At 47.0% G+C, this 20,303-nt stretch overlaps 1 protein-coding gene across 2 annotated transcripts in view; it reads left to right on the top strand.

Moving 5' to 3' along the window:
* The first annotated feature begins 2,385 nt into the window (after nucleotides 1-2,385).
* SMPD3 (sphingomyelin phosphodiesterase 3) overlaps nucleotides 2,386-20,303 on the top strand; it is an 87,812-nt gene continuing 69,894 nt past the window's right edge. The window contains exon 1 of one of the 2 annotated variants that reach the window (XM_054454078.2): nucleotides 2,386-2,826. The gene's annotated coding sequence lies outside the window, so the exon portion shown is untranslated. The remainder of the gene's footprint in view (nucleotides 2,827-20,303) is intronic. The other variant, XM_054454080.2, reaches the window with a different exon arrangement.

Genomic DNA, 20,303 nt, shown 5'->3' with positions numbered 1-20,303 from the left:
CTCACTGCATCCACTGAATGAGGCACTCTGCTATAGCACACGTCCCATTTCCCCCTGCCTCCTTACCGTTTTCTCTTCAGTAACAAGGCCCCATCTGTTCACCCAGCTCCAATTGCCTTCCCTGATGGTTTAGCCAGGATCAAAGCCCCTCTGCCATGCCTCTTAAAGTCCTGTTGGTTCTTCCCTAAATGCCATCTGTTTTACTCACTCCCCCACCCTAGCCTTCCCTTCCTGGATGTTCCTAACTCAAGGATGACAGAGCTGCTTTCTCTCAGGCTGTCTCTTTGGTTTGAATTAGGTTCAGAGTAAAAGTCCCCTTGGTTATTTCCTTCTTGGCCACGAGTTAATTATTCCCATATATTAAGGCATTCTCCCCAGAATGTATTGGCTGGCATACACAAAAAAACATCTGGAGAAGGTGATAAAATGAAATGTGTAGATTAACTAGGCCATCTAGCCAACAACAGAATGTTTGGTGGAGAAATATTCACGAAAGATGCTACCTAGCAAGGTGGGACATCACCAATGAGGCCTAAGATGCTGAGCAGAGGGTTGAAAGAAGAGCAGGAGGCCGGGCATGGTGGCTCACACCTGTAATGCCAGCACTTTGGGAGACCGAGGTGGGCCTGGGTGGCGGAGGCTGCAGTGAGTTGAGATTGCGCCATTGCACTCCAGCCTGGGCAACAAGAGCAAAACTCCATCAAAAAAAAAAAAGAGAGAGAAAGAAAGAAAGAAAAAAGAAAGAGCAGGAATCTCAGGATGTCTTTACTTCATAACTGACAGGGCAGAAGATCTTTCTCAGAAAAGGAGTGGGAGGTAGGGCATTTAGGCACAGAAAGGAGTAGGGCCAACAGCTAGAAATAGCGGAACATGAAGAACTGATGACATTTCAGGGAGAACTGACAGGAATAATAGGCATGGGTCTATCAATCTCTAGCATCATAGGATTAAAAGGGTACTCAAAGCATTCAGGTAAAATTCCAACCCACTGTACAAATGAAATAAACATTTCTTCATGGGGGCGGCATGCCTCTAATTGAACACCTCCAGCAATGAGAAATGCCCAACTTCAGGAAATCAGAATTTTGGAGGTGTATGTGAATGAGGTTCCTTTATTTTCTTTTCTTAAATTTTATTCTTTTTTTCTTTCCTTTTCTTTTTTTTTTTTTTTTTTTTTTTAGACAGGGTCTCACTCTGTTGTCCAGGCTGGAGTGCAGTGGTGCAATCTCGGCTCACTGCAACCTCTGCCTCCCAGGGTTCAAGCGATTCTCCCACCTCAGCCTCCTGAATAGCTGGGATTACAGGCACGTGCCACCATGCCCAGCTAATTTTTATATTTTTAGTAGAGGCAGGGTTTCACCATGTTGGCCAGACTGGTCTCGAACTCCTGGCTTTAGGTGATCCCCCCGCCTCGACCTTCCAAAGTGCTGGGATTACAGGCGTGAGCCACCACGCCCAGCCCAATTCATTTTCAGTTCAACAAATATCTATATTTATATCTCAATAGCTAGTGAGTGCCTACTACGTGCCAGATACTAGACACTGGACTGTAAGTATGAATAATGTAGACATGGCCACTCACTCCCCTGTGGATCTTATAATGAGGAAGACGAGTACATAAACATGCAAGTAGAACAGAGGAAGTAGAGGGTGCTGCTCAAACACAGGGTGGGGCACTCAACAGACAGCCCAGCATCTAGATGTCTTTACAAAACAGGCAGTGTCTAGGCTGGGGCTTGCCAACGAATTAGCTGAGGGCAGGGTGGAGGGGCCTAAGGGAGTAGGAGGCTTCCCAGCTTCCAAAGAAGTTGAGTGTTGAAAAAAGGTGGAGTCCAGATCTTGAAGGGGAGAGTGGGCTTAGGTCCCGGAGCATGCGAAGCGCCCTCCGTCTGCTGCGCTGGGGGAGATGCTGCGGTATCCGGGAGTGGTGTGAAGGAGGCCAGGACCTGCGATGGGAAGACGGAGACGGGAAGGCCCTGGTGGCCCAAGGGATGACCAAAAGTGAAGCGCTCCTCTATGACAAGATTGAGACAAAAATAAAGGAATAAAGTTCTGAACGCGGTGGGAGAGTCTCCTCCGTCCTCCCTCACCTTTGCTGGGCAGGAACCAAAGCTGCTTGCCCTCGGTTTGCCCCATCACCGACGGGTGTGGTCGGGGGCACAGCTCTTCGCCCTTCTTCTCAGATAGGAAAACTGAGGCCCAGGGTCCTGAGGCAGAAATCAAGGTTTTCTCCTCGAAATGGCCTCCCAAGAGGCTGCCCGGGGTCTCACACGATCCTTCGAGGGTCCTGCGGCCTGCCCCACGCCTCCGCCAGCCATCCTCGGCGGGTTGTCTTTGCTATGGAAACGGTCCTCCCGCCCTGCTCCGCGCCTCCGTGTCTTCAGTGCGCTCTGGGAAATGCAGTCCCGCTCTGTTTGCCTGCCCGCGGCGTGAGCCCACTCCGCGTCCTTAAAGAACTATAAGTCCCAGAAGGCTGTGCGAAACTCCGCCGGTCTCTGGGGGATGTGGTCTTGAAGGAGAGACCCAGGAACCTGAGGGCGGGGCCGGAGGGAGAGGGGAGGACGCCCCCAATGGGCAGACTTCTGGGCGGGGTCCGGGTCACCATTGGCTCCGGCGGCGCGAGGGAGGCGGGGTCAGAGGAATGAAGCGCGGAGCTGTTCGCCGCTCCAGGTGCTGAGTCTGAGGGAGGCTCCGGACCCGAGAGCTGCGAGAGCCGCCGCCGCTGCCGCCGCCGCCAGATCTGCGGCCGGGAGCCCGGGCTGTGAGGAGCCGAGGGGAGCGGGGTGCGCTGTCGGGCGCTGACCGCCCTCCCGCCCGCCGTCAGAGGTCAGTGCTGCTGAATTCGCTTTTGTTTTCTTGGGGAGGGGGCGAACCGAGGCGTGAGGGGCTGGGGAGTTGACGGGACGTGTTCTCGCTGCTCTCAGGACCGCGGGTCCCGGAGAGCCGCCGACTGACTAGGGGCCTCCCGTGGCCTGGCGCCGGAGGTCGGAGCAGCTTGGGTTAGTTTTCGTTTTATCATGGAGAAGGCTCTTGGGTATGAGGGGCGAGGGCTGGGGGTCACCCCCGCCCCCATCTCTCTTGGGAGAGCAAGGAGGTTTGGACCCTCCCTGCCGCTGTGCCTGGCGACGGGGCTGCTCGGATTACTCAGGACGGGAGGAGGGGGTATTGTGGGATGAAGGGACTGGAGGCAGGGGGACCCCTCCCCGCAACACTTCGGCTGCTCGAGGTTACAAAGGAGTCTGGTGGTGATGGATGAGATCGCGGACCGCTCCCCCAGCCCAGACCCTCCCAGCGTTATTAAAGAAGGGCTGCTTCGGATGCAGGGAAGACCCATGCCCAGGCCCCTTCCTCCACACTCGCCCCCCTCCCTATCCCCCCCTCCTCCCCAGGCCCTAGGGTTTTGTAAAGTGGAGGATCGAGGATGTGGAAGAGACAGAGGACTCTTACCCTTCCCACTTGGACCCTCCTAGGTTATTGGTGAGGGGTGGAGTTGGGATGTGGCAGGGAAAGGCTGGGAGACCCCTCCCCATCCTTCTCGGAGTCGCGGGTGGACGAAAGCACTGACACTCGGAATCCCCCGCGCTCGGGCCCGCGCCGAGGGTTGGGTGGCCTGGGTGTGGGAGGTGGTGTGGGGGGATGTACGAGGAGACGAGGGACCCCTCCCCGCCTCTCCCCACCTGGGCCTTATCTCCCAGGCCCTCCCTACCTGGATCCAGGCCTGGGGCTCTAAGTCGAGACGCCCCGCCCTAGCCCACCACGCCCCGGGGACTGAGCCTCTGGCACCGCAGCTGGGGGCCAACCCCAGATGGGTATGTACAGAGCGGGACGGGGCGGGTCTCCCCTCAAGCACTCAAGAGCTCCAGGTAGACGCTACCCCCAACCACGTGCCCGCGAATCTTTGGGGGCTGCTCCGCTCCGATGCAGGGCGCACCCCAACCCGAGGCTCGGGGACCTGCTTCCAGGACGCGCGGTGGCTGTTCCCAGGCACGGGGCTTTCGCGCTCGGCCCAGGCATCCTCGAGAGGACAAAGCGGCAGTCGCCGCACTGGCAGGCCTGCGCCGCGGGCTGGGCGGGGGGCGCGGCCGCGGAGGGGGGGCTTCGGGCGCGGCGCGGGCAGCTTCCACGGAAACGTGCCAGGAGCGGGGCGGGAGACAAAGCGCACCGGCTTCTAGCGGGCCCGCGCGAGCCGGGATGGAAAATCCCGAGGGAGGAGGCGGCTGAGCCAGGGCAGGGCACTATGCCCCCACATCTTTCTCTTTTCCCATACCCCCTACCCTAAGGCCAGCCAGGCACCCAGGATTCTGTGCACACGGTGGTGACCAGGGCCCCTTCGGGGGCCGAGAGCGGGGGCGTTCAGGACCTGTGACCACTAGGACAGGGACAGGTGGGGGCTCCACCTTGAGCAAGGGGCCTGGAGTTCACGGGGCGGGAGTGGGCCAGGGTCCAGAGGGACATCCTGACTGGACCCTCCCACGCCCCATCAGCCATGTTAGGTCAGATTTGGTTCTGGGGAGGGGATGTGTTTAAGTGTGTGAGGGTTTGCATGGATGATGGTGTGGGTCAGAGTGTGAGTGTGAATGTGTGTGACTAGGTGAATGTACCCATGTGTGTTTCAGTCTTCATGTGTGTGGCACGGCCAGAGCTTGTGCTTCTGGCTGTGTGTGTGTGTGTGTGTGTGTAGATGAACCACTTACTCATTTACCGCTGGGCTTGGATGTTGTGGGGGTGGGGAGCAGGGTAGTCACATCTTTAACTCTCAAGCCACAGCAATGACCTAGGGTCCGAGTGGATGCCCTCAGGGTGAAGGCAGCTTCAGGTTGCTTTGTGCCTAGCCTGCCTGGCCTGCCTAAGGCCGAGTAGGTGGGGAATTCACAACTATGTGGAGCCTTCTTCAGTCCTTCTGAGGTCTCAGGTCTGACCCTAACATACTCACCAGTGCCCTGCCCCCTTCCCATTTTATCAGAAGCTTTATCCTACTGTAATAGGCTGCTCCAAAGACCAGAATTCTGCCCCCTCACCACCACCATGTGTTTCCAAGTGAGGCTTGGCAGGGGACTGATCAACAGAGTCACTTATGATGTGGGTGCAAGACTACGTGGCAAGGCAACTTTTGCCACTTTGGCCTCCATGTCTGGAAGGGCATGGCGCTGATGTTGCTGGTCAGTCACAGGTGGTGTCTCAGAAATACTAGCTACACTCAGAGAGGAAACAAGGGTAACACAGACATACACTACAAGATGTTACCCCTAGAGGATAAACATGGCCCTCCCAGACCTGCCCTTCCCAATAAGTGACCCCGATTTCACAGCACTTGCATAGCAAAGGTACTGTGCAGCTTTGAGATAATCTTCACAGAGATCTACTTCCCATAGGATGAGAGACCAGATGATGGCCAGCAGAACAACAGAAAGAGCAAGTACCACACAATGTAGCCACCATCTATCTAGCCCAGGCTGCCTGATAACAGTTCCCACAAGTATCCACTCCCAGTGTCCACAGCGACCTCTGCTGGAAAGAGGTTAAACCAGACACAATTTGGCAACTAACACTCCCCCATGGTGTAGAGGCTCAGAGTGGGTGTGAGCATTGTTAGGTAAAATCACAAACCTTTCTATTGGGGGGCTCCCTCCTACCTTCAGAGTGTCAAGTTGATGTTCTTGTCTGAAGTTCTTTCAAGCTAGTTCAAACCATAGAATTGCTGCTGTCTTCACCTCTATGGAAATGTTTAAAGAGGGCTTGAAGGTCTTTGTTCAAGTTTCTGACCAGTGGAAGGTGGGCATCAAACCCATTTATAAGGACAATGCATGGAAAACACTTATCAAGGTCAAAGAGGTTTAGGCATCTCCTGTCTCTACCTCTACCTCTACTACTCTTTTCTCCTCTTTCCCTGTTCCACATTTATCGTCTTCTGTCATTATTAAATTAGTCAATAACATTTTTCAAAGGCAAGCCCTCTTTTCCTCAAAAACAATGTAGCCCAGAAAATGAAGGCATCTGGAGACTATTACTAAATGCAAAAAGCTGCAAATACAGCTCTTCCAGGCCTAATGACAGAAGTGGGGGAGAGAGATGAGACATGCTCAATCCTAAATACCCATCTGGTGACATGTGTCTCTTCTCCTGGAGTTACTCTGAAGGAATTTCATGCAGTCACAAAATCTTAAGAGCTCTGCAAAGGAAAGAAGGTATTTTAATACCTGGTATTGTTCTTACTTTGGCATCCATGTGATTTGCATTGAACTACGTGACTCAGTATCATAAAGTAAAAATAGGACTTAATCTCTTCCTTGCCTGTTTGGAAGGTGACTGCATATGGTGTGTTGTGTTCTGCATTGGAGAGTGAAAAGCTAAATTGCCTCATAAATTGAACCACCTGCTTATCCTGATTAGAATGGTGCTTAACATCACCTACAGGCAATAACGTTATTTTATGTTTCTTTTAATTTATACCTGTATCTTTGTCTTGTAAAACATTTCCTCATGCTCATACATTATTACTTTCACTTGAAGTTAATCAAGAATGTTTAATCCTTGTACTGAAGCCAAACAAATTAAATATCAGGAGATTCAGGAAGATGTGGGTGGTGTTTCTGTTCTTTTTGGGCTCAAAAAAATTCTTGGAGTTCATAGAAAAGAAGGAAAAGGCCCTAAGATTTGGTAAATCTTGTGAGCACTTCTGAGAGGCTCCTTAGAAATTTCCAGAAGGGCTGGTCATGTTGAAGAATCTGAACATGCATGCAAGTGGCAGCATGCATGCTGGAAATGAGACTGCAGCCCTGGCATTCCTAAATCACTGCACTAATGCAGCCTTTCTCGGAAAATTTCCCAAGACCCTCTTGCTCCCTGGGGCAGCCGGCTGGATCATTATGGAGGAGAGCTGTCCAAGGTTCTGGAGTGCTGGCCTCACCCACCTGGTGGGAAGGGAGGACTTCAGGGTGTGGACCAGAAGCAAGAGCTGAGGGCCATGGCCTCCAAGAGGATTTCCCCAAAGCTGATTACAGAATGGAATAGGAGGAAACGGAGCTGTGGAGGATATTACTGCATTACTTTGAACAAACTCATCAGCAATTCCTGTTTAAAGAATTATGAGCTAATAAGAGGAAACATTTTCTGACTCAGGCTCTTCACATGTAAGAATGTATTTAATCCTCACAGTCCTATGAGGTAGGTGGTGGCATAATTCCCACTTTCAAGGTGAGGAAACTAAGCTTTGAGGGCTTTCCCAAGGTTACACAGAAGGGGAAGAATTTAGGTTCTATCCTGGATCTCAAACTCTGGAAGTTCCTCCTTACCACTGTTTTTTCCCTATTGCTATTACAGAAATAAAACTGAACTATTGGATTATCCTATGTAAGTTTATAATCAAATGCCAGAGGAATAGGATTGGGGACCCACTAGGATTTAGACACAAATCAGTCTTTCCAAGTTCAGCAAGGATAGTGCCACTTATTTTATATCTTATCCAGCTTTGTTAACTGAACTTGGTTACCAAAGAATGGGGAAAGGGCAGTATAATGACCCTCATGACCAGTAGCCCAGGGGTTTCTTTCCAGCGTGGAAAATTTTCACAGGAAGCCAAGCGTAGATGGCAACAAAGTATTGTCATTGTTTTTCCTTTTTAAGAAAAGAAGGAAAAAAAAAAACATGAGGAAGCTGTTATTTGACAAAGAGTACACATACAGCCAAAGAAATAGAGCTTATCTTTATTTCCTAGCATTCTGTTCCAAAGCTGAAGACACTCAGATATTGTTAAGAGATTCCTTCCACCTATTCGCACTCTCAGATTTTCATAGCAAAGCCTCTAACACCTAAATAAAATTTTCACTGTGTAGGCCTCAGCCAATCTCAGGGAAGCATCACATTCCTGTCCTTATGCCACCCAACCAAAGCTCTACCTCCATATGTGGCTGCAAGACTCCAGAAGGTGGGCAGGTTTGGGGTTTGGTGAATTTCAGACCACAAGTCTGGTCCTCCTAAAGTGGCAGTTCCAACTGCTCCAATCTTGCAACACACACAGGGGCTGGTTTCTGAGAACTCCCCGCTCGGTTTGGATGTCTAAAGAGGGTAGAAAGGAATGAACTTATGTTTTTTCTCCTCTCCCTGGGCCTCAGTCTGTACAACACTCAGATAGGGGGTTAGCCTTTTAAGAAAAATTCTTCATATCAAGCTGAGTCTCATTCCATTTTGAGTGATTCCTTCCCCTTCCAAGCTGGGGCTTCGCAGAGCTCTGATGAAAGGAGCAAAGGCTGCTATTGCTTTTCCCGAGGGCACTTGGAAGCCAAGGACCCGGCACCCCATCTGGGTCTGCTCTGACTCATATGACTGCAGACAGATTTGATTGTTTTCTTATTTAGAGTCATTAATTAACTCTCCTCAGCATCAGAACAGCATGTAATAAGAAGGAGGCCATTTGTGGGGGTCTCTAGGCAGCCACGCCTAGGGCTGAGTACCATCTCCTTTGCACACAGGATCAGGAAATGGTTTCTAATCCTGGCTATAACCCTTCAGAAAGCTTAGATTGTTAAGATTTTAGGCCAATATGAGAAAGTGCAATTAATTGCTAAGGCTGTTGTGATCATTCTGGCAAAAACTGGGAGGCCCAGGAGTCCCTCAAAGGAGGACTGGATTTCCATTCATTCAACAGATGTTCCTTGTGCCTACAAAAATGTGTCAGCCACAGAGCTGGGCACAGGGAACACAACCACAATGTGAGATAAGTCCTTTCTTATAGAAATCTTGAATGGAACAAGGAAACAGACACAGAAACCCTGAAATAATGTGTGCTGTAAGCAGAAAGAGCTTTAGAAATGGAAAGGATATTAATAATCATAAATCATCATGTCTTTTTAACATGAGGAAAGAGAGCGAGGGAAGTTGAGGGTTGCTCTGGCCACAGCCCTGGTTAGTGGTTCTAAGATGGGGCTTAGAACCCAGATTTTTTAATGCCTAAAGCATGTTCTTTCCACTGTCCTAAACTGTTGCTCTGTTCATTTAATTATCCAAAGGGCACATTTCCATTAACATAGGCTTCTTTGATCCACTATCAATGCAAAACCCAAATTTTAAGTTGAAATAGCCCAGGCACAGTTGCTCATGCCTATAATCCCAACACTTTGGGAGGCTGAGGCAGGAGGCTTGCTTGAGGCCAAGAGATCAAGACTAGCCTGGGTAACATAGTGAGACCCCGTCTCCATAAAAAATAAAAACATTAGCTAGGCATGGTGGTGAATGCTTGTAGTCCCAAGTACTTGGGAGGCTGAGTTGGGAGGATTGCTTGAGCCCAAGAGTTCGAGGCTGCAATGAGCTATGATTGTACCACCACACCCTAGCCTGGGCAACAGAGCAAGATTCTAAAATTTTTTTTAATTTAAAAAATTTTAAAAATAAAGTTGAAATAGAAACAAATAACAGAGAAAATAGGAAAAGTGGAATGTCTGTCTATATATCTGTTGTCAATATGGGGCCATAAGCACTTGAAATATGTCTAGTGGCAATTAAGATGTGCTGTAAGTATAAAACATACACCAGCTTTCGAAAAATTTGTATAAAAAATGTAAAATGTTGCATTAGTAATAGTAATATTGATTACAGGTTAAAATAATATTTTACATATATTAAGTAAAATATATTTAAATTAATTTCACTGGTTTCTTTTTACTTTTGTAATGTGGCCACTAGAAAATTTATATTACATATGTGGCTTGCATTTGTAACTCACATTATATTTCTACTGGGCAATGTTGTTCTAGACTGCTTCCATTTAGGAACATATTTTCTTTATAAACTGAGGCATTTAGCAAAGTAGGTCTGTAATCAATTAGCCTGGGATTTGAATCCTGGCTCTGCTATTTGGGCTGTGTAACCTTGAGCAAGTTGTGCCTTAGTTTCCTCACCTGCAGAATGAGGTGATAATAAAGCCTGCCTCCTAGGTTTTGAGCTAAATCACTTAGAACAGTGACTGACAAGTCCAGAGTGAGTGTTCACTTAATATTAACTATTGTTATTACTATTGGAGGAAGCTTATGAAGTGTTACAAGATAAGGGCAACAGGAAGGAGAGCAAGCAGACAATTTTCAGATAAATCAAGCAAAAGATTTATTACTAGTTAAAACATGATTGAAAACACTTGCTAAGTATGTGGCCCCTATTTTCTGGCAGATAATGATGTTGAGGAAAGATTTCAAGCCATTTACATAAGCATACAATGAATAAACAAATTAGCTAACTGCATTATGCACAGGTCTTGACTTCAGCTAATGAGTTGAGGAAGAGGATGATTGTACCAGATGACTCAAAAGCTCTAAGTCTCTTGGACTCCCAGATTCCTCAGGGGAATCAGGGGAATGACAACCTTGTGCGCTGGGAGAAAAATTCTGGACAGGAATCAGTCATACCCAAGGTCAAAGCTACTCTGCCACTTATTGGCCTTGGTCAAGACACTGAGTCTCAGTTTTCTCTTCTGTAAAATGGAGATAGTACCAACTCTGTTGCAGGTTGTAGTGAGGATTAAATTAGATTATACAAATAAAACATCAGGTACATAGTAGGCACTCAACAAATGATAGCTGTGACTAAATGGGATTTCAGGTATTCTTTAATAGATAACTTTTTGTTATTTAATATAGAATTTGCAGTTCAGGCCAAGCGCAGTGGCTCACGCCTATAATCCCAGCACTTTCAGAGGTCGAGGCGAGTGGATTTCTTTAGTCTAGGAGTTCAAGACCAGCCTGGGCAACATGGTGAAACCCCATCTCTACTAAAAATACAAAATATTTGCCAGGCATGGTGGTGTGCACCTGTAGCCCCAGCTACTCAGGAGGAGGCTGAGGTGGGAGGATCACCTGAGCATGGGAGGTAGAGGCTGCAGTGAGCCAACATTGCACCACTGTACTCCAGCTTGGGCTACCGGAATGAGACCGTCTCAAAAAAACAATTAAAAAAAAAAAAGAGAGAATTTGCTGTTCAGAATCTTCAGTGCCTTTTCTACAACTCTACTGCATCATTCCCCATCCTCATTCAGTCCCTGAGGAGATTGAAAGGACAGTTTCACCTGATTAAGTGTGTCTATACCAAAACGTAGGATCTCAGTAACTTTGGGCACACTCTACACAATCTTTCATGTTCTTCTCTGTCCAATTAACACACATGAGGCTCTTTCCTGGGATAATGAGGCAAGTAGCAAAATGGGCATTGTTCTCCGTCATGTTTACCCTGAAGTTCTGACCTCAGTGTTTAGAGCACTTTACAAGTAGCTTTGCTTTAAAAAAGAGAGAACATAAATCTGGAAACCAGAGCCCAGAGCCATTTCTCCTGACTCCTGTGGCAGGCCATGGGTCCATTCACTGCATAGCTCTGAGGGAACACATATTGTTGCTGTTCTCAACCATCTCCTCTTCTTCCAAAAGTTTGCCTTCTGGAGGAAGACGGCCAAAGAAATATGTATTAAGCTCAGTGAAGGCTTATGTTAACAGAGTACGTTGAACTGTAAAGAAAGTACTCAGATTAGTCCTACAGGAAAAGTGAGGATCCCTTCAAAGGTTTTAGCAGGAGAGCAACACAGATTTCCTGACTCAAAGTGTAGTGGGTGAATTGAGGTGGAGGGAGGCTCACCTCTGGTTCTGTTGGGATGCCCCTGACTTCCAGGTACCAAGTACCAGTGCTAAGTTATTTGGGGATAGTCTGGTGTTAATATGCACATTTTCCTACTCATTCTTTCTTTTATTCATTCAACAAATGCCAAATGATGGATAGCTAGAGTGGGGTGTTTTGAGAACCCTTCCCCAGGAGGAGACCAGGGTCTGGCTGGGGAGAGGAGAGATGCTCATAGGCAGAGTGAACCAAGGAACAGGGGCTAGAGTAACCACAGGAGTCCTGATTAAAGCAAGCTGGCTATGGCAGTGGAAAAGCTAGGGATGCCAACCAAACTTGAGTCTGAATCACATTTTTACCACCAAACGTGTGGCCTTGTGCAAGTGCTTTAACCTTTCCAAACTTCATCTTTCTCCTCTGGGGCAATAAAACTAACTTTTCCTGCCACGGCAATTACATGGCAACATATATGAAAATGCTTAGAGACAATACTAACCCTCGTTCAAGTGTTTACAGCGGGTCAGGCATTGTGCTCAGCAATACATATGTGTAAAAGAATACCATTATTATCCCTACTTTACGGCTGAGGAAAGCAATGCTCAGGGACTTTAAGTAACTTGCTCAAGGTCAAAGCAGATAGTAAGAGGACCAGGACCCCAACCCAGGCAATCTGACTGCAGAGCCTGTTCTTAGCTACTGAGACCACTGCTTCTCTGGTTCAAGATCAGCAAGAACCCAATAACTATTATTTTGAAGGAGGGAGGGTGATTTGTGGGTCAACTTGTGGAGAAGTCTTATGCTTGGTCTTCAAGCATGGGTACAATATGGATAATCACTGAGGGGTGAGTGGGATGCGGAAGGAAGGCAAGGGAAAGTTGTGATCAAATGAACAGGGGTAGGAATGACAACGGTATGTTCTGGGAGCACTGAAATGGAGAAGAGTTTCCGTATGAAATAGATGTTTGGAAAGAAGAGTTGAGAAAGCCTTGAATGTCAGACTAACAAGTGTTAGAGAACCAAAAAAGCTCATAGGCAAAGAAAGGGATATGAAATCTGAAGCCATCAGTTTGAAGCATCTCACTGAATCTGGGTAATTTGTTGCAGTGTTGAGTGTGCTCACCAAGTGTCTCAAAGCCAGAGCTTCTGGAGGGTATTACCAGGTAGCACTACAGTTGAGCATTCCTACCAGTACTATTTGGTTTTCAAATAAATTACATTATTTCTCTCATTTGGTCTTCACAAAAGCCCTGGGCAGGAGAAGGGTAGCAGGTCTGCCACAAGGATTCCTGCCTGTGTCAAGCCGCAGGCAGTAATGGCTGCCATGAAGCACAGATGCCAAGAACAGCTGCAGTGCCCAAACTCAAGCACAAAGCTTAGGAGAGGCTTTCTCTGTGAGGGAGGAGGCAGAAGATTTGCCCCCTGTGCTCTGGGAGGCAGGCAATAGTATCCTTTGGTTCATGATTCCCAGTGACACTCCTGAGCAGCTGCCTCCCAGGGTGGCTGCTGGGAGGGCCTGAGTTGGGGTCATTGCAAATTCCACAGCCCTTTTTCGTGGCGGCACCCATCAGTCACCCACTCCTGTGCAAACAGCTTGTTTTACAAAAGGAGATTTTTTTGGACCTGCCATCTTGAATTCATTCTGCTTATTTCTCTGTAGGCTGCAGGGGCTGAAAACTAAACCCCATCCTCCTTAGGCTGGTTAGAAGGAAAATCTGTCTTTTCTAATGGCTGCAGTTGCACTCTGCGCCAGATTTCTCTCCATGGCTACGCTTCTAATGACAATGGAAAACAAAGGCAGGAAGGGAGAGGGGCACAGATGCAGCACTTCTTCCAAGAGGCACCTGCAGTTCTGTGGAGGATGCAAGGCAGTGAGGAGGTAACTTTCACAGCTATGAGAGAGTCTCTTGATGAGTAAACAGTTTTGATGTGCAAGATGATAGAGGATGAAAGAGATCACTGTGTTTTCTTTGAAAAGTCATGCTAGGATTCCAGATGCTCTCCACAGTTCTGGAAGGATGAGTACAAGTGTGGGCAAGGCCACAACAATTTTGACAAGTTGTCCAGGGATAAGACCTTAGTGATTATAAACATATAACTAATGAGAAATGACAAACACTTGGAAATGAAATGTTAAGGGCTCATCTGGCCATTGACCCCAGTAACAATGTGTGTCAGCACATGCTGAACTCGACAGGGTTGAATGGTGACTTCTGGGAAACAAAATCAAGTTGGGAAATCAGAATGATAACAATAAAGGCACGGATGTTTGGAATGGCTGTGCATCAGAAAGTAGGGCTGTTTGGTTACATCAGAGCAACTTCATCAACCAGGACCAAGTGTTCACGCCCTGCTCACACAACTGGCTCCTACTTTGTGTTGAACCCTGTGCCAGACACTGGAGAGATGGAAGTGAATGAGACACCGTCCCTGTCCTCAGGGAGGTAGTCAATTCTAAAACAGAACAAGAGATGCAGTGTAGAAAATGTGCAAATGAACATGGCCACTTCATGACGTTCCCTTCTATGTGCTTCCTCACGCCTCTGGAATTAATGTAGCCCAACAGGTGAGGCAAGTTGGGATCTTATAAATACTGCCAACCTTATCTCACATCAGGTCTAAGCAGACCTGGTATGTGGAACCTGGGGTAGCAGAGTAGAGGCAAAGGCTGGTGTATTTCAGAAGCTTGTATACAGTCGGCCAGGATGATTTGCCTTTGTATTCCTTATTTGAAAGACAAGCTCTTGAGACCCTTTGCCTGCAATTAGAGCACGCTGCCACAAGGGGCACCATGAATTAGTGTGGTCCAAGCAGCCATGTGTCCGTCCCACCGGCATGGTATGCTGAGCAAAGTACAGTTTTTCCACTGTTAACCTTCAGAAGAATACAATTTTAAATTAATTGATTATAATGGGATTGCACATTTAATAAGACCAAGCCATAGTAACCTATATGTAGTGAGTGGAGCGTTGTGAATTCATCAACATTCATTTAACAAAATCCATTGTGTGCCTACTACTATGTGCAAAGAAAAGCACAAAGTCCCTGCTTGGTACTCAAGTCCTAGAAGGAAGACAGAGATAGATAATTACAGTGCAGTGAGATAAGATAAGTGGTAATGTGGAAGGAGGAGCAGAGAGCACTGGGAGCATAATTCTACAGGGGGAGGAGTGAATAATTCTACTAGGGGGAACACACACCACACACACACATGCACACTCTTGTGTGTTGGGTCCAGACAGTAGCACCTGGGTCACAGGGTTTATATCAACACACATAGAAGGGGGAAAAGCCAATGTACTGGAATACTTTTAGATGCTGTAAGGAATTCAGATTGTTCTATTGCATGAACTTGGACATATCACCTATGTCTCTGGACCTCAGTTTCCTAATCTGATGTTCTGAGGGTTTGGCAGTGGCTATCTTGACTATGTGGGTGGAGCAGCATGGAGGTTAGAGTAATGACTTTGATCTCCAGTGACCAAGCCTGGAATTGTCCTTGCCCTGAGACCTCCTCGACACTTGTTTGTTGGGACCCTGGTGATGCCACCACTTGATTCCAGCTGAAATGTTCCAAGGGATCGCAGAGGATTAGCTAAGATTCTGGTTCCAGAGGAACTTGGTGTTTGTGGGGTGCAGACTTTGGTGTAGAGTGGAAATGGTCTAGATCTCCTGAGGTGCCATTGGCTTCACCACCCTCCCCAGTAGCCAGGCTGGCCCTGCCATAGCACTGACCACTGCACACACTGCCTGCCTCCTTCTCACCAGTGGTCTTCTGACCTGTGGCCTGTCCCTGAGGCCACTGTTGGGAAAGCTTTGTCCGAGTCAGGCAGAGGATCGCTGACAGCAGGCCAGTCCCACTCCTGCCCCTCAGGCCCCCCAGAAGATGAAGCAGATGAGGCCCTTCTTGGCCTGTGTCTCCCTCTGGAGAACTTGGGCCCTGGCAGGATGTCCCTCCCACCCCAGCCAGCCCCCACCCTGCCTTTCCCAGGCCCCAGCCCTCCCTGTCTGTGGCCCTCGGCAGAACTGGCACCTCTGTGTTAGGGGATACAGGGGAGCAACCAACTTGAATAAATGAAAAAAAAAAGCCAGAGTGTTTAATTTTAAACAAACCACTTAAAGCTGCTAATTGCCCTGTAGAGAGTTTTAATATGCAATATATTAGAGCAATACCTGGTTAAGAGAGTAGACAAATGGAGGCACTGAAAAAGCCCTCACTGAAATTCCATTTACAAGTCTTTAAAAGGATTTTTTAAAACGGTTTGTATGCCCAGGAAATTTCCCAGCTGAGACCAATAGGCCCTGACCCACCTTTCTAGGCCAGGGCCAGCTCAGGTCCCTTTCCCCCAACCTACTCTCACTCTGGTCCCTCAGCCCTAGAACCCTCTCTCTGCAAAGAGTTCATCCCTGCCAGCAGGGACCAGATCTGCTCGGGCTGCCTTTCTCAAACAAGGGCCAGTGGAGCCAGAAAGAAGGGCTTCCAAACACAGGTGGTAGTGATGACACTTTCTGCCATGCCTCCCACCCACCATTGCCAAACACACACACCCTGTGGCCTGGACAATCCCTTCATCTTGCAGGAAGCACTGGGGCACCTCCTAGGAGTGGCCTGCCACTCTGCTGCTCCAGGCATGCAGGACTCCCTTCCTGGAGCTAGCAAACAAAGAAAAACTAACATAGGGCCTTTAAAACCACTCTGCAGAGGATGTCGCCTCCACCAAAGGAGATGAGAAGGGCAGGGTGAGATAAGCAGAGCTGCTTAGAAACCGAACACAGAGTCAAATTAAAACATTCATTGGAGGCAATAGAACGCGGATCAGTGGAGTGAGAAACAAGATGTCTCCCTTCCAAATCACTGCAAAAGAGAAAAGAAATCATCAGCTATGGCTCAAAAGTCAAAAAAGAAAGGAAATGCAGAAAACATACAACAAGATGACAGGGGGCCACCTGGAATGGTTATGACAATAAATGTAAGCATTTAACATTCCCTTGTAAGAAGACAAAGGTTCTAGATTAAATTCATACAGGAGACTCACCTAAAATTAAATGGCTCCAGGATAGGCAAAGCTATCCCAGGTAAATGCAAACAAAAGAAAAAGCGTGAGTGGCTATATCAGACAAAGCACAATTTAAGGCAATAAGCAGTGTCAAGCAGGATAAAAAGGGTAATTTTATATTCATAGGAGCAATTGTGAAAGCATAACTGTTCTGAACATTTGTACACTCAGTACTTTAGCATCGAAATACATGAGGCAAAATTTGTTACCGTTAGAAATACAAGAAGCTGGCCAAATGACAGTTGTGGGCATAAATTTACATTCTTCTCTCAGTACCTGACCTCAAATAACCAAAACATATATAACAACAGAAAGGAGTAATATAATGAAAATTTAATTAAAAGGTGGGTACTGAACTTTGTACCAGTCTGAATGATGTTTGCCATGTTTTAAAAGCCATAAATTCATGCCTGCGACATGTGTTAAATTTAGTACACATTTATGTATACAATATAATTATAATAGCAGTTTTCAAAATCCTAAACCACTGAAAAGCCACTGAAAGAAAATAGACCAAAATGTTAACATATGGTATGTTTAGAAAGGTTGAAATTTAGGCATTTTTAATTTTTCTTTTTTTCACTTTTTCTTCCCGTGTTCTTTAATGATCAAATAATATTCCATGACCTAAAAAAAAAAAAAAAAAAACTAGAAAAAAAAGAGTAAGACTCATTCTCATAGATAGGGTTTAGAATTTCCAAGATTTGAGGCCATATATTCATGGGGTTTGGGTAAAAATTAACAAGCAAGGGCAGCAGATAGGAATCCCAGCAGGCCCCACACAGCCTGGGCTTCCTTGCTCCTCCAGGTCCTCCTAGCTCATTGCCTACTTGAAATCCTCTATTTGCCCCAGGGCACTGCATTCTCCTAACTCAGCTCCCACTCCTCCTATCTCATCCTTTCCACCCTTCCATACTCCACTGGCAGCTCCAACGTGGTTGTCTCAAGACATAGCCCAGTCTCCTTGCATACTCCATCTGCCATGCCCTGGTGATCTCACCCACTCTTGTACAGGGATGTAGCTCCCCCTTATGTGCTATGGACTCCTGAATTCATCTCTAGCCCCAAACTCAACACAGAATATCAAAGGTGTACATAAGCCTGTTGACTGGACATCACTCCATATATGTGGGCAAGGAATGGTAGATGCAGGTAGATGTGCCTGCAGTCAGTCCCTCTGAGCACATGAGGGTGGGGCAAAGGGATTGAGTGTGAGGCAGGGATGCCACAGAGGCTGGTGATGAGAGCATTTAAACATCCACAGTCAGATGCAGTAGAAGGTTCTTACGAAAGAATCAGAATAAATCATCACCTTGGGTATGGCCTACTCTATGCCATCCAAAAATAAAACCAATGGCTCTCTCTGACTTACATGATTATGAACTGTGCTTATTGCAGTAATCCAGAAAAACAACAGCCAGGCACGGTGGCTCATGCCTGTAATCCCAGCACTTTAGGAGGCCAAGGCAGGAGAGTCATTTGAGCCCAGGAGTTCAAGACCAACCTGGGCAACATAGTGAGACCTCATCTCTACCAGAACAAAAAACATTAGCTGGGCATGATGGCACACACCTGTAGTCCCAGCTGCTCTGGAGGCTGAGGTGAGAGGATCACTTGAGCCTGGGGGGTTGAGATGTAGTGAGCCATGATCGCGCCACTGTACTCCAGCCTGGCTGACCCTGTCTCGGAAAAAGAGAAAAAAGAAAAGAAAAGAAAAACAAAGTCAAATTTTTAAAACCAGACGCAGGCTGCCCTGGCACTTGGAATGCTCACTCTGGACCCCTCAAATTTTCTTCTGTCCACCTCATACATTTAGCTGCCAGACAGACTCTGCACCCCCACTGAGATTTGCTGGTCAGTGGTTTCTGGTCTGGTCTCCTTACTTCTCAGGCCAGAGCAGAAAGTCTGTAAATTTCCTGAAGTTTTTAATCTACCAGTAAAACAAGTAAGGATGAGATGAGGTTCTTAGCCCACTGATGTGGTATGTTAATTTAAAGGCTTTTATAACTACAAGGTACTGTCTCTTTTGAAAAGGACAAAAATAAACTTAAGTACTTTTTAGAAACATATATTCTTATCAATTTCAGCTCTAAGTACATACTCTCATTGGAAAGTAAATTACTTTAAGAGAGCTTTCTAAAATTATTACATATAATTTCTCTTATATAAGAATCCTAGGTCTGGATTGCTCTCCAGTTACCATTTTATTTTAAAAGGCAAATGTGCATGAGACCACTCTGGAAAGAGTGGCTTTGGAGAAGGAAGAAGTGAGTCCTCTAACAAGTCACGTAACTTTTGTAATTTGCAGTCTCCTCTTTTCAAAAGTGAAGAAAATAATATCTACCATAAAGGATTATTGTAAAGAAAATTCTGTTTCTTTTCTTCCTTTTTTTTTTTTTTTTTTTTTTTTTTTTGTGAGACAGAGTCTTGCTGTGCCACCCAGGCTGGAGTGCAGTGGCACAATCTCAGCTCAGTGCACCTCTGCCTTCCGGGTTCAAGTGATTCTCGTGCCTCAGCCTCCTGAGTAGTTGGGATTACAGGCCCACACCACCACACCCAGCTAATTTTCGGTTTTGGGTGTTTTTGTTTTTGTTTTTTTTCAGACAGAGTCTTGCTCTGTTGCCCAGGCTGGAGTGCAGTGGTAGGATCTCAGCTCACTGCAAACTCCACCTGCCGGGTTCAAGTCATTCTCCTGCCCCAGCCTCCCAAGTAGCTGGGATTACAGGTGCCCGCCACTATGCCTGGCTAATATTTGTATTTTTAGTAGAGACAAGTTTTCATCTTGTTGACCAGGCTGGTCTCGAACTCCTGACCTCAAGTGATCCGCCTGCCTTGGCCTCCCAAAGTGTTGGGATTACAGGCGTGAGCCACGACACCCGGCCAAAATCCTGTTTCTTAAGTAAAGTGTCTAGTACAGTCTTGCAGTACAAGCTCAGTAAACATAGCAGTTGTTATTATTATTCTCATGTCAAACAGTGGTTTTCAGGCTCCCCACTCCTGCCCCATGCACATTATAAATGGGAATCCATGTGGGAAAAACTCCCAGGTCTGATACAATTGCCAGCAGGACAGCTTTAACTCCACATCCCTTCTCCTCTCACTCAAGAAACATCAGAAGGCACTGATTCTGACTGCAACTGAAGCTAATACAGAAAAAGTCCCTAGACTCTTTACTTTTATTTTTAAGTAAATTAGTCCCAAACCTTATTGTCTTATCATTAGTAACAAATTAAAGGCCATGCACTAATGTCTACAAGACAAGTTCCAATTGTCTGAGAGGCTGTTTTCTCAGAACCAGGCATGTCATCACTTCCCTGGGAGTCGGCAGCCCCCTTTATTATGTGAGACTTGGTGGCCTGGCTCCTTGCCTCAGTTACAATCTCAAGTAACTGAAAATCTAAGGCCACATTTTCTTACTCCCTCAATCCCTGTCCTCCCACTGGTATGGTGCCCTGCCTTTAGCTAACAGTTCCTAAATGTTTAATGAAGAAATATATCTGAATTCTGCCCCCACTCCCTGCACAGGGACTGGCAAATATGCATTATGGGCCAAAATCAGGTCAGATGACCTGGCTTCCAGCAACAATGTGCACAGAAGGCAAATGATTCAATAGTGCATGTCTATCTACTTGACACGACATTCTGCAGCCACTGTAAATG

This window comes from Pongo pygmaeus, chromosome 18 (assembly GCF_028885625.2).
Source record: "Pongo pygmaeus isolate AG05252 chromosome 18, NHGRI_mPonPyg2-v2.0_pri, whole genome shotgun sequence".
NCBI classification, from domain to species: domain Eukaryota; kingdom Metazoa; phylum Chordata; class Mammalia; order Primates; family Hominidae; genus Pongo; species Pongo pygmaeus.
This window is presented reverse-complemented; position numbering and strand designations above follow the sequence as displayed.